Here is a 12,392-nt window from a genome sequence, read left to right as displayed (position 1 = left end):
AAGGAAAAGATGATGATCCTTTTGAATAGAATCCAGAAGTGGCCTTTCAAGAATGGAAAGAGCAGTCAATTCAGACCCTTGCCCTGGAACTCCCTAATTTAGCTAAACCCTTTGACCTTTACATTCCCGGTGAAAGGTGAATCGCCATTGGAGAATTAGTGCAAAAACTGGGACCACTTGAAATGGAACAATGCAAGAATGCCATCCAGGTAGGATAAACTACGGTCACTAAGGGGCTTGGCCCACTGCCACATCTGGCCAAGATACTGGCGGTATCTAAAAACCTGGAAATCAGCAGCCCAAAAGGCCACCTCCCTCCTAAGGGAAAAGGACCCCACGTGGTGATCCTAACCACCAACCATGCCCTGAAGTTGCAGGGTTCGCTCCGTGGGCACACCGACCTCGAGTGAGGAGGCCCTCCAACTCCAACATCCAGAGAGATAACCGGGGGCAACAGGGCACCATGACGACTCGTGTGAACATCACTTGACCTGGAGTTTCTCTCATAAAACAACAAGAGTGTGTCCCAAAAGAGTAGACTACTGCTTGCAGGACTTACTGCACCCAGAGGGGAGCTAATAATCTTGGCAGGGGAACAGTATACCACACTGTCACCATAGAAAAGCCTACAGACACCGTGATGATGGTGGCCAATAAGACCGGCTGGACTCCTGTTTACTTCAAAAGGCTGTTGACTCAGTAGCCATCATGGTCCTTGGTCACCACTGACCCTGGACTGTCTGGGAGTTGAGTGGGCAGGGCTCTGACACCTGGTGCTGTTTGTACGTTAATTCAGGGGCCTAATTGAAGAAAGCGCAGACTACTGGTCAGAGCATCTAGGCTGGCAGAGACGGTCAGCCTAAGGTGGCCGAACAAATGTGGGGCGGGGTGAAACCGGCCCCCACAGCGTCTCTGCACATCTCTTTCCTGGACCCTTAAAGGTCATTAGAATCTATAACACTTCCAATGCTGGTGCTCAGGTGGACGAGCAGGGAGGCAGGGGTCCTGGGGACAATCAACGTCACCGGGAGGCTGCTGGGGAGAAGCTCTGACCCTCGCCCCAGGGTATGAGGGCTCCCAACTCAGCACTCAGCAGTTACAGAAGAAGGGTCTGCACCCTCAGCACTCCAAGAATGAGGAACGGGACAAAAGGCAGAGGAGGGGTTTGTCCCCAGCAAAGCCCATTAAAAATCCCTGGGAGATGAAAGTAGAATCTGGGCAATAAAGTCAAGTCTAACCTTTTTTATCCTTTGTGCTTTGTCTAATTTCACGTGCTCCTAGGGTCCCGCATGCAGAGGTTCCACACCCGGCACTTCAGACCAGATTTCCTAGTGCAGAATGGCTGGGTCGACACCTCAGCTCCTGGGGCCCAGTGCAGACTCCACGATATAGAGCCTGAGCTACAGCCAACCCGGCCCTCGAGAGCTCCGCCGCCTCCCTCCCTCCCACTGACTCTGACAGGATCTCTACACAGCAGCCCAGCCCACAGCCCACGGGGTAGTGCATGCTCTCACCTCTCCATTCTCTGATCAAAATATAAAGTTTCCTTTGCTTGTGAACCAAACTCAGTCTCGATCTGTTGGCCCCAATGACACTGGGCAGGGGGACACTTGTTGGGGTCCACTCTGGAGGATCAGTAACAGAAATTGAGACTATTGTAACCTCAATGAACAGATGTGTGAGCCAAACTGTAGTTAACATAGAACAGTGTATAAGGCTCGGGTAAAATAAGATGTTTTTAACACTTCCATTTGATATTTCCATCACTTTTTATAAGCAAGTTCAGTGAAAAGGTTTGTCTTATTTGTCAGGTCAATATTAGAGAAACGAAGTGATTTCTTTCCAAGGATGTACATCTAATAATCTTGGTTAAACCTTCAATCTTGTTTTAAATGCTTTTCCATTGAAAATGATACCTCTCTTTCAGCTCCCCCATTTCTGAGAAGTATAAAATCTTATAATTTATTATTACCAAAGGGGAAAGGTGGGAGGAGGGATAAATTAACAGTTTGGAATGAACACATACACACTGCTATGTATAAAATAGATCATCAACAAGGAACTACTGTATAGCACAGGGAACTACACTCAACATTTTGCAATAACCTATAAGGGGAAATAATCTGAAAAAGAATAGATATTTTTATTGACATCATCTATCAATGACAGTTAAAGTGTAGCCTAAGGGAAGCTGGTGGTGAGTGCTTCTGACCCTGAAGACTTCAATCATCTAAAGTTTGGACTCTGCCTACTTCCCAAGGCCCTTAATGAACATATGTGTAGCCGTAGCTTAAAAACTTCCCCAGTTTGGGTTTCGGGGAGACACTGATTTTGAAAAAGCCCTGGTGTTCTCCTTACATGAATGGGACTCTTCCTACTGCTAAAACATGTCTGTCACACCCAGAGGATGGTATACCGTCTGATCGGGAAGAGTTTGGAAAAGGCATCTCATCTCCTCATCTCCTGGTGCTCGGGTTCACCCCTCCAGCGTCTTTACTAACAGTCTCCCCACTTGGAGATGTCAGCACTGTCAACATCCTGTTGCGTACAGTTTGGAATTTGTCCAGAGGATGAAGCGGAAGGATGAGGAACAATGAGAGACAAGTCCTAGGTGTTCAGACAGGCACATGTCACTCTAATTTCCAATCAGGAAGACGAATTGACCAAAGGCTAGGGTTGCCCATGGAAACAGTATAGGGCTTGAGGAAATCCCGCTGCTTTGTGGCCAGTTCCCATAAACACGAGTTGAACAATGGAACTCAGGGGCAGTAAAATTCACAAAACTGCAGAGTTGAAAATATCTATCACTGAAAAATGTCTTGAGGAAAGTCAGAGAAAAGGACTTGTAAGCAAGGGAGAATGGCAGGAAAGGGATTTGAGGAGGTAGAAAGGACTCGCCATTAAGCACAAGAAAAGGAGCTGAACATTGCCAACATTGCAGTTGGCCAAAAAGGGTGTATGCGTTCTTTTCTGTATATATTCAAGAAAAGGGCATACACTTTTTTAGCCAACCAAACAGGTGGGCACTGGAAGTCAATACCACAAAAGATATCACTTCGCATCAGTCAGAAGAGCCATCCTCATAAAGCGTAAACAACAGAAATGCAGGACAGGGCAACGAGAAGAGGGAGCCCTGTGAGACTTATAGTGGAAATGTATATTGCCAACGGCCATTCTGGAGAAGTGTATTGTGTTTACTAAAGCATCTACAAAATGAGCTACAGAGCATAGGGCACTTGCACTCATGGGCGTATATCTTGGGAAAAACAAAAATCGAGAGGACACAGGCACCCCAATGTTTACCCCCTCTCTGTTTAAAAGATCCTCGACTAGGATACAACTTAAATGTCTCTGGAGGGAAAAAATGGATAGAGATGTGGTACTTAGGTAGAGTGGAATATTATTCAGCCTGGAAATCAATGAAATATGGCCAGTTGTAACAACTCCGGAGGAGTTACGTATGATCATTCTAAGTGACAGAATTCAAAAAGAAAAAGACACATATCATAAGATATCACTTAAAGGTGGAATCCAAAATGGCTACACATGAAATAAATTACAAAACAAAAACATAGTCAAATATGTAGAAAACACGCATAAGGCTGCTAAACGGGAAAGGTGGGGAGGGGCGAGGCATCATCCAGGAGGTTGAAATTAGCAAAGATACCATTCCAAATACCAAACTGATAATCAACAAGGCCTACACGGTAGCTAAAAGAACTGCACTCAGCACACTCAAGTCACCGGAAAAGAATATATACGACTGGTAAGAATCTGAAAAAGAATTTATTGATGTCTCTCTGTACGTGAATCAAGTGGATGTACAGCAGCAAGAAACAGAGCTTTGAAAATCAGCTGTAACCAATATAGTAATAAATTGAAAAAAATAAACGACAGAGAGACAGAGAAAACCTCTTACAACTTTTCCTCAGGGACGGTGATGCAACATGGATTGAACACATCTAGACCCACAGCAGGATGAGACATAAGGCTGGAAACTGTTTGTGCTAAGAGAAATGTGAGGTTGGGTGAGGAAATGCACACCCTTTAAAGTAATACTACCTGGTACCCATTCAATGGGTCCCAAATCTGCAGGTTCAAGGGATCTTCCTACAGCTAAAACATGCATGGAAAACCCAGAGGACTGTACACCATGTGATCGGGAGATGTGTCTAAAATGCACCTCATTTATCCTCTCCTGGTGCTCCTGTTCACCATTCCAGCCACGCTACTTAGAATCTCCCCACTTGGAGAATCAGCACATTTAAACTTCTGTTTCACACATTTTGCAAATTGTGAGGAGGATGAACGGGAAGAGGGGGAACCAATGAGAGAAGAGTTGTAGGGGTTTGGACGGGCACATATCACTCTAATTTCCCATTAAGAGTAAGAATTAAAGAAAGGCTCAGCCTGCCTCGCCGGAGCCAAAATAGGGCCTGAAGCAATCCTGCGGGTTTGAGGCCAGCTCACAAAAGAGCAACTTAAAAAATGGAGCTCAGGGTCACTGCAATTCACAAACCTGCAGAGTTATAAATGAAAACTAACGTCCAAAAATATGTTGAGGTAAGGCAAAGAAGAGGATCTGAATGCAACACAGAATTGCAAGAAACAGATTTCAAGAGATAGATTGGACTCGTCTTTAACGCACATGAAAAGCGGCAGAATTTCGACAATGATGCAGTTGGCCCAAAAGGGCGTATGCGTTTTTTCCTGATTATATCCAGGAAAAAACGCATACGCACTTTATGGGCAACGAAGCAAGCAAGCAATGCAAATGTGCACAACAAAGAAGTCTCACTTCCCACCGGTCAAAAGGGCCATCCTAAAAAATTGTAAAAACCAGAAATGCAGGACAGGCCATGGAGAACAGGGAGCCTTTATACGCTGATGGGCAGTGTGTGAACTGCCGAGAGCCACTCTGGAGAAGTGTATGGTGGTTCCTAAATCATCTAAAAAACAGAGCTACAGAGCATAGGACCCTTCCAATCATGGGAGTATATCTAGGGAAGTCTAAAAATCAACAAGACACAAGCACACCACAGTTTAGGGCTACTCTGTTTACAAGAACCTCAACTTCAGTACACCTTAAATATCCCAGGAAAGAGAACAATGGATAAAGAAGATGTGGTACTTATGTACAATGGAATATCTCTTCACCATGAAATCAATGTAATAAGGCTAGTAGAAGGATAAAGAGTGGATTTAGGTCCGATAATACTACTTGAAATAAGTCAAACAGAAAAAGAAACATATCATAAGATATCACTTATAGAGGGAGGGTAAATATGGCTGCACAAGAAATGAATTACAGAACAGAACAGTGTCTCACATTTAGAAAACACACTTATGTCAGCTTAAGGGGAAAGGAGAGGTGGGGTGATGCATAAAACCAGAGTTTGAAATTAGCACAGATACCGTTCAATAAACCAAATAGGTATTAGACAAGATCTACACCTTGCTCAATGAACAGGCCTCAACACACCCTATACACCGCAGAGAAATATATCTGAGGAATAAGAATCTTAAAACCCATGTATTGATATATCTCCATAAGGGAATCAAGTGTGTGCAGAGCGGCACAAACACAGCAGTGAAAAGGAGCTAAACCCCATTATAGAAATAAATTTTAAAAACAAAACGCTGAAACAATGAAAGAGAGAAAAATTCTTACAAAATTCGCTCAGGGGCTGTGATGCAACCTGGATTGACCACATATAAACCCACAGCTGGATAAGACATAAGGCTGGACACTTGGGGCTGACAGGATTGGTGAGCTTTGGTGAGCAACTGCCGAAAGTTTAATGCAATACTTCATGCTACTCAGTCCAAGGGTCCCAACACTCCAGGTTGAAGGGAATCTTCCTACAGCTAAACCATGCTTGGGAAACCCAGCGACTGGTATACCATATGATCGGGAAAGGTTTCTAAAACGCACCTCATTTTTCCTCTCCTGGGGCTCCGGATCGACATTCCAGCCGCTTTACTAACAACATCCGCACATGGAGTCAATGCCTTTAAGTTCTGGTATCGCACAGTCTGCAGTTAGTGCAGAGGATGAATGGGAATAGGGGGAACCAGTGAGAAACTAGCTGTAGCGGTTTCAATGGGCACATGTCACTCTAATATCACATCAGTAAGAAGAATTAACCAAAGGCACAGCAAGGTGCCCCAGAAGAAAAATAGGGCTTCAAGGAATCCTGTGGTTATGGGGCAAGACCACAAAAATAAGAGCTAAAAAATGGAGCTAAGGGCCACTGCAATTCAAAAACCTGCAGAGTTATAAAGGCCAACTATTTTTAAAAAATATATTGAGGTAAGGCTATGAAGAGGCATTGAAAGCAAGGCAGAATGCAGGAAACCGATTTCAGGAGGTAGACTGGAATTGCATTGAAAGCATATGAAGACAGTCAGAAACTCGACAATGATGCACTTGGCCAAAAAGGGCGTATGTGTTTTTTCCTGAATATATTCAGGAAAAAACGCATACGCACTTTTTGGCCAACCAAGCAAGCTTGCAAAGGAAATCTGCACTACAATGAAGTCTCACTTCCACCTGGTCAAAAGGGCCATCTGAAAAATGTGTAAAATCCATAAAGGCACGACAGGCCATGGAGAACTGGGAGCCTTCTTATGCTGATGGGCGGGAGGTAAATTGCCAACAGACACTCAGGAGAAGTGTATGGTGTTTCCTGAAACATCTAAAAAACAAAGCAACAGAGCCTAGGGCACTTCCACTTATGGTCCTATAGCTTAGGGAAATTAAAATCAAAAAGACACAGCCACCCCAAAGTTTGGGACGCCTCCGTTTACAAGAACTTCGTTTACCGTACAAGTTCAATATCACAGAAAGTGAAAAATGGATAAAGAACTTGTGGTACTTACGTACAATGCAGTATCACTCAGCAATGAAATCTATGTCATCAGGCCCGTAGCAGCATAATGAGTGGATTCAGGTACGATGATTCTAACTGAAATAAGTCACACAGAAAAAGAAACATCATAAGATATCAGTAATACACGGAATGTAAACTTGGCTACACAGGAAGTGCATTCCAAAACAGAACAGGGTCTCAAATTAAGAAAACCAACTTATGCTTGCTTAAGGGTAAAGGTGAGTTGGGGTGCTGCATAAAACCAGAGATTGAAATGAGCACAGATAAAGTTCCTTAAGCCAAATATGGAATGGACAAGAGCTACTCCTTGCTCAGCGAAATGGACTCAACACTGCATATTAAACGCCTAAGAATGTACCTGACTAGTAAGTATCTTAAAACCTATGGATTGCTATGTCTCCAAAAGAGAATCAAGCATGTGTACAGGGGCATAAACGCAGCAGTGAGACGATTGGAGAGGTTCGGTGAGCAAATGAAGACCCTTTGAAGTCATATTGCATGGTACCCATTCCACGTTTTTCAACTACCCAGTTTTTAGGTATTCTTCCTTCAGCTAAAACATGCATGTGGAACCCAGAGTATGATCAACCATGTGATCGGGAGACGTGTTCAAATATGTCTCAGTTTTCCTCCCCTGGTACTCGGGTGCAACATTCCAGACGCTTTACTAACACTCTCCCCACTTGGAGAGTCAGCGCCTTTAACCTCCTGTTTGCCCCAGTTTGCAATTTCTGCGGAAGATGAACAGGAATATCGAGAACCAATGAGAGACTACCTGGAGGTGTCTGGACGGGCAAATTTAACTCTCATTTCCCACCAAGAAGAGGAAATAACCAAAGGCTCAGCATGCCATGCCGGAACCACATTAGGGCCTGAAGACATCCTGCGGTGTTGCGGCCAGGTCACAAGAAAGCGAGTTGAAGAAAGGAGCTCAGGGGCACTGTAATTCACAAACCTACAGAGTTATAAATGACAGCTATCGTCCAAAAATATACTGAAGTAAGGCTGCCAAGAGGACTTGAAAGCGGGGCAGAATTGCAGGAAACCGATTTCAGGAGGTAGACAGGAATTGCATTTCAAGCATAGGAAAAGAGACAGAACGTCCACAGTGATGCACTTGGGCAAAAAGGGCGTATGCGTTTTATCCTGAATATATTCAGGAAAAAATGCATACGCCCTTTTTGGCCAACCAAGCAAGCTTGCAAAGGAAATCTGCACTACAATGAAGTCTCACTTCCCCCCGGTCAAAAGGGCCATCTGAAAAAAGTGTAAAATCCAGAAAGGCAGGACAAGACATGGAGAACTGGGAGCCTTGTTATGCTGATGGGCGGGATGTAAATTGCCAATAGCCACTCCGGAGAAGTGTATGGTGTTTCCTGAAACATCTAAAAAACAAAGCAACAGAACCTAGGGCACTTCCACTTATGGTCCTATAGCTTAGGGAAATTAAAATCAAAAAGACACAGCCACCCCAAAGTTTGGGACGCCTCTGTTTACAAGAACCTCGTTTACCGTACAAGTTCAATATCACAGAAAGTGAAAAATGGATAAAGAAGTTGTGGTACTCATGTACAATGCAATATCACTCAGCAATGAAATCTATGTCATCAGGCCCGTAGCAGCATAATGAGTGGATTCGGGTATGGTGATTCTAACTGAAATAAGTCACACAGAAAAAGAAACATCAAAAAATATCACTAATGCATGGAATTTAAACTTTGCTACAGAGGAACTGAATTACAAAACAGAACAGGGTCTCAAATTTAGAAAACCAACTTATGCTTGCTTAAGTGGAAAGGTGAGTTGGGGTGCTGCATAAAACCAGAGATTGAAATGAGCACAGATAAAGTTCCTTAAGCCAAATATGGAATAGACAAGAGCTACTCCTTGCTCAACGAAATGGAATCCACACCCCATATTAAACGCCTAAGAATATACCTGACTAGTAAGTATCTTAAAACCTATGGATTGCTATGTCTCCAAAAGAGAATCAAGCGTGTGTACAAGGGTCATAAACGCAGCAGTGATAGGATTGGAGAGATTCGGTGAGCAAATGAAGACCCTTTGAAGTCATATTGCATGGTACCCATTCCACGGGTCTCAACTCTCCAGGTTTAAGGTATTCTTCCTTCAGCTAAAACATGCATGTGGAACCCAGAGTATGATCAACCGTGTGATCGGGAGACGTGTTCAAATATGTCTCAGTTTTCGTCCCCTGGTACTTCGGTGCAACATTCCAGACGCTTTACTAACACTCTCCCCACTTGGAGAGTCAGTGCCTTTAACCTCCTGTTTGGCCCAGTTTGCAATTACTGCGGAAGATGTACAGGAATAGGGAGAACCAATGAGAGACAAGCGGGAGGTGTTTGGACGGGCAAATTTAACTCTAATTTCCCATCAGGATGAGGAATTAAACAAAGGCTCAGCGTGCCGTGCCGGAACCAGATTAGGGCCTGAAGCCATCCTGCGGTGTTGCGGCCAGCTCACAAGAAAGCGAGTTGAAGAAAGGAGCTCAGGGGCACTGTAATTCACAAACCTGCAGAGTTATAAATGACAGCTATCGTCCAAAAATAGACTGAAGTAAGGCTGCCAAGAGGACTTGAAAGCGGGGCAGAATTGCAGGAAACCGATTTCAGGAGGTAGACTGGAATTGCATTGAAAGCATAGGAAAAGAGGCAGAACGTCCACAATGATGCACTTGGCCAAAAAGGGCGTATGCGTTTTTTCCTGAATATATTCAGGAAAAAACGCATACGCCCTTTTTGGCCAACCAAGCAAGCTTGCAAAGGAAATCTGCACTACAATGAAGTCTCACTTCCCCCCGGTCAAAAGGGCCATCTGAAAAAAGTGTAAAATCCAGAAAGGCAGGACAGGCCATGGAGAACTGGTAGCCTTGTTATGCTGATGGGCGGGATGTAAATTGCCAACGACCACTCGGGAAAAGTGTATGGTGTTTCCTGAAACATCTAAAAAACAAAGCAACAGAACCTAGGGCACTTCCACTTATGGTCCTATAGCTTAGGGAAATTAAAATCAAAAAGACACAGCCACCCCAAAGTTTGGAACGGCTCTGTTTACAAGAACCTCGTTTACAGTACAAGTTCAACATCGCAGAAAGTGAAAAATGGATAAAGAAGTTGTGGTATTTACTTACAAAGCAATATCACTCAGCAATGAAATCTGTGTCATCAGGCCCTTAGCAGCACAATGAGTGGATTCAGGTATGATGATTCTAACTGAAATAAGTTACACAGAAAAAGAAACATCATAAGATATCAGTAATACACGGAATGTAAACTTGGCTACACTGGAACTGCATTCCAAAACAGAACAGTGTCTCAAATTTAGAAAAACAACTTATGCTTGCTTAAGGGTAAAGGTGAGTTGGGGTGCTGCATAAAACCAGAGATTGAAATGAGCACAGATAAAGTTCCTTAAGCCAAATATGGAATAGACAAGAGCTACTCCTTGCTCAACGAAATGGACTCAACACTGCATATTAAACGCCTAAGAATGTACCTGACTTGTAAGTATCTTAAAACCTATGGATTGCTATGTCTCCAAAAGAGAATCAAGCATGTGTACAGGGGCATAAACGCAGCAGTGATAGGATTGGAGAGGTTCGGTGAGCAAATGAAGACCCTTTGAAGTCATATTGCATGGTACCCATTCCACGGGTTTCAACTACCCAGGTTTAAGGTATTCTTCCTTCAGCTAAAACATGCATGTGGAACCTAGAGTATGATCAACCATGTGATCGGGAGACGTGTTCTAATATGTCTCAGTTTTCGTACCCTGGTACTCGGGTGCAACATTCCAGACGCTTTACTAACACTCTCCCCACTTGGAGAGTCAGTCCCTTTAACCTCCTGTTTGGCCCAGTTTGCAATTTCTGCGGAAGATGAACAGGAATAGCGAGAACCAATGAGAGACTAGCTGGAGGTGTCTGGAGGGGAAATTTAACTCTCATTTCCCACCAGGAAGAGGAAATAACCAAAGGCTCAGTGTGTCGTGCCGGAACCAGATTAGGGCCTGAAGCCATCCTGCGGTGTTGCGGCCAGCTCAAAAGAAAGCGAGTTGAAGAAAGGAGCTCAGGGGCACTGTAATTCACAAACCTGCAGAGTTATAAATGACAGCTATCGTCCAAAAATAGACTGAAGTAAGGCTGCCAAGAGGACTTGAAAGCGGGGCAGAATTGCAGGAAACCGATTTCAGGAGGTAGACTGGAATTGCATTGAAAGCATAGGAAAAGAGGCAGAACGTCCACAATGATGCACTTGGCCAAAAAGGGCGTATGCGTGTTTTCCTGAATATATTCAGGAAAACACGCATACGCCCTTTTTGGCCAACCAAGCAAGCTTGCAAAGGAAATCTGCACTACAATGAAGTCTCACTTCCCCCCGGTCAAAAGGGCCATCTGAAAAAAGTGTAAAATCCAGAAAGGCAGGACAGGCCATGGAGAACTGGGAGCCTTGTTATGCTGATGGGCGGGATGTAAATTGCCAACAACCACTCCGGAGAAGTGTATGGTGTTTCCTGAAACATCTAAAAAACAAAGCAACAGAGCCTAGGGCACTTCCACTTATGGTCCTATAGCTTAGGGAATTTAAAATAAAAAAGACACAGCCACCCCAAAGTTTGGGACGCCTCTGTTTACAAGAACCTCGTTTACAGTACAAGTTCAACATCGCAGAAAGTGAAAAATGGATAAAGAAGTTGTGGTATTTACTTACAAAGCAATATCACTCAGCAATGAAATCTATGTCATCAGGCCCTTAGCATCACAATGAGTGAGTTCAGGTATGATGATTCTAACTGAAATAAGTCACACAGAAAAAGAAACATCATAAGATATCAGTAATACACGGAATGTAAACTTGGCTACACAGGAACTGAATTACAGAACACAACAGCGTCTCAAATTTAGAAAACCAACTTATGCTTGCTTAAGGGTAAAGGTGAGTTGGGGTGCTGCATAAAACCAGAGATTGAAATGAGCACAGATAAAGTTCCTTAAGTCAAATATGGAATAGACAAGAGCTACTCCTTGCTCAACGAAATGGACTCAACACCGCATATTAAACGCCTAAGAATGTACCTGACTAGTAAGTATCGTAAAACCTATGGATTGCTATGTCTCCGAAAGAGAATCAAGCATGTGTACAGGGGCATAAACGCAGCAGTGATAGGACTGGAGAGGTTCGGTGAGCAAATGAAGACCCTTTGAAGTCATATTGCATGGTACTCTTTCCACGGGTCTTAACTCTCCAGGTTTAAGGTATTCTTCCTTCAGCTAAAACATGCATGTGGAACCCAAGTATGATCAACCATGTGAATGGGAGACGTGTTCAAATATGTCTCAGTTTTCCTCCCCTGGTACTCGGGTGCTACATTCCAGACGCTTTACTAACACTCTCCCCACTTGGAGAGTCAGCGCCTTTAACCTCCTGTTTGGCCCAGTTTGCAATTTCTGCGGAAGATGAACAGGAATAGCGAGAA

At 43.8% G+C, this 12,392-nt stretch overlaps 1 long non-coding RNA gene across 1 annotated transcript in view; it reads right to left on the bottom strand.

The window, feature by feature from the left end:
* LOC307181132 overlaps positions 1 to 11,685 on the bottom strand; it is a 226,395-nt gene extending 214,710 nt beyond the window's left edge. The window contains exon 1 of the long non-coding RNA XR_013825936.1: positions 11,627 to 11,685. This is a non-coding gene — a long non-coding RNA (uncharacterized lncRNA). The remainder of the gene's footprint in view (positions 1 to 11,626) is intronic.
* Between the last annotated feature and the right edge of the window lie 707 nt (positions 11,686 to 12,392).

The sequence above is a fragment of the Stenella coeruleoalba genome (assembly GCF_951394435.1).
Source record: "Stenella coeruleoalba genome assembly, contig: scaffold_143, whole genome shotgun sequence".
NCBI classification, from domain to species: Eukaryota; Metazoa; Chordata; class Mammalia; order Artiodactyla; family Delphinidae; genus Stenella; species Stenella coeruleoalba.
The sequence above is the reverse complement of the archived record's forward strand: the minus strand, read 5'-3'. Positions and strand labels throughout refer to the sequence as shown.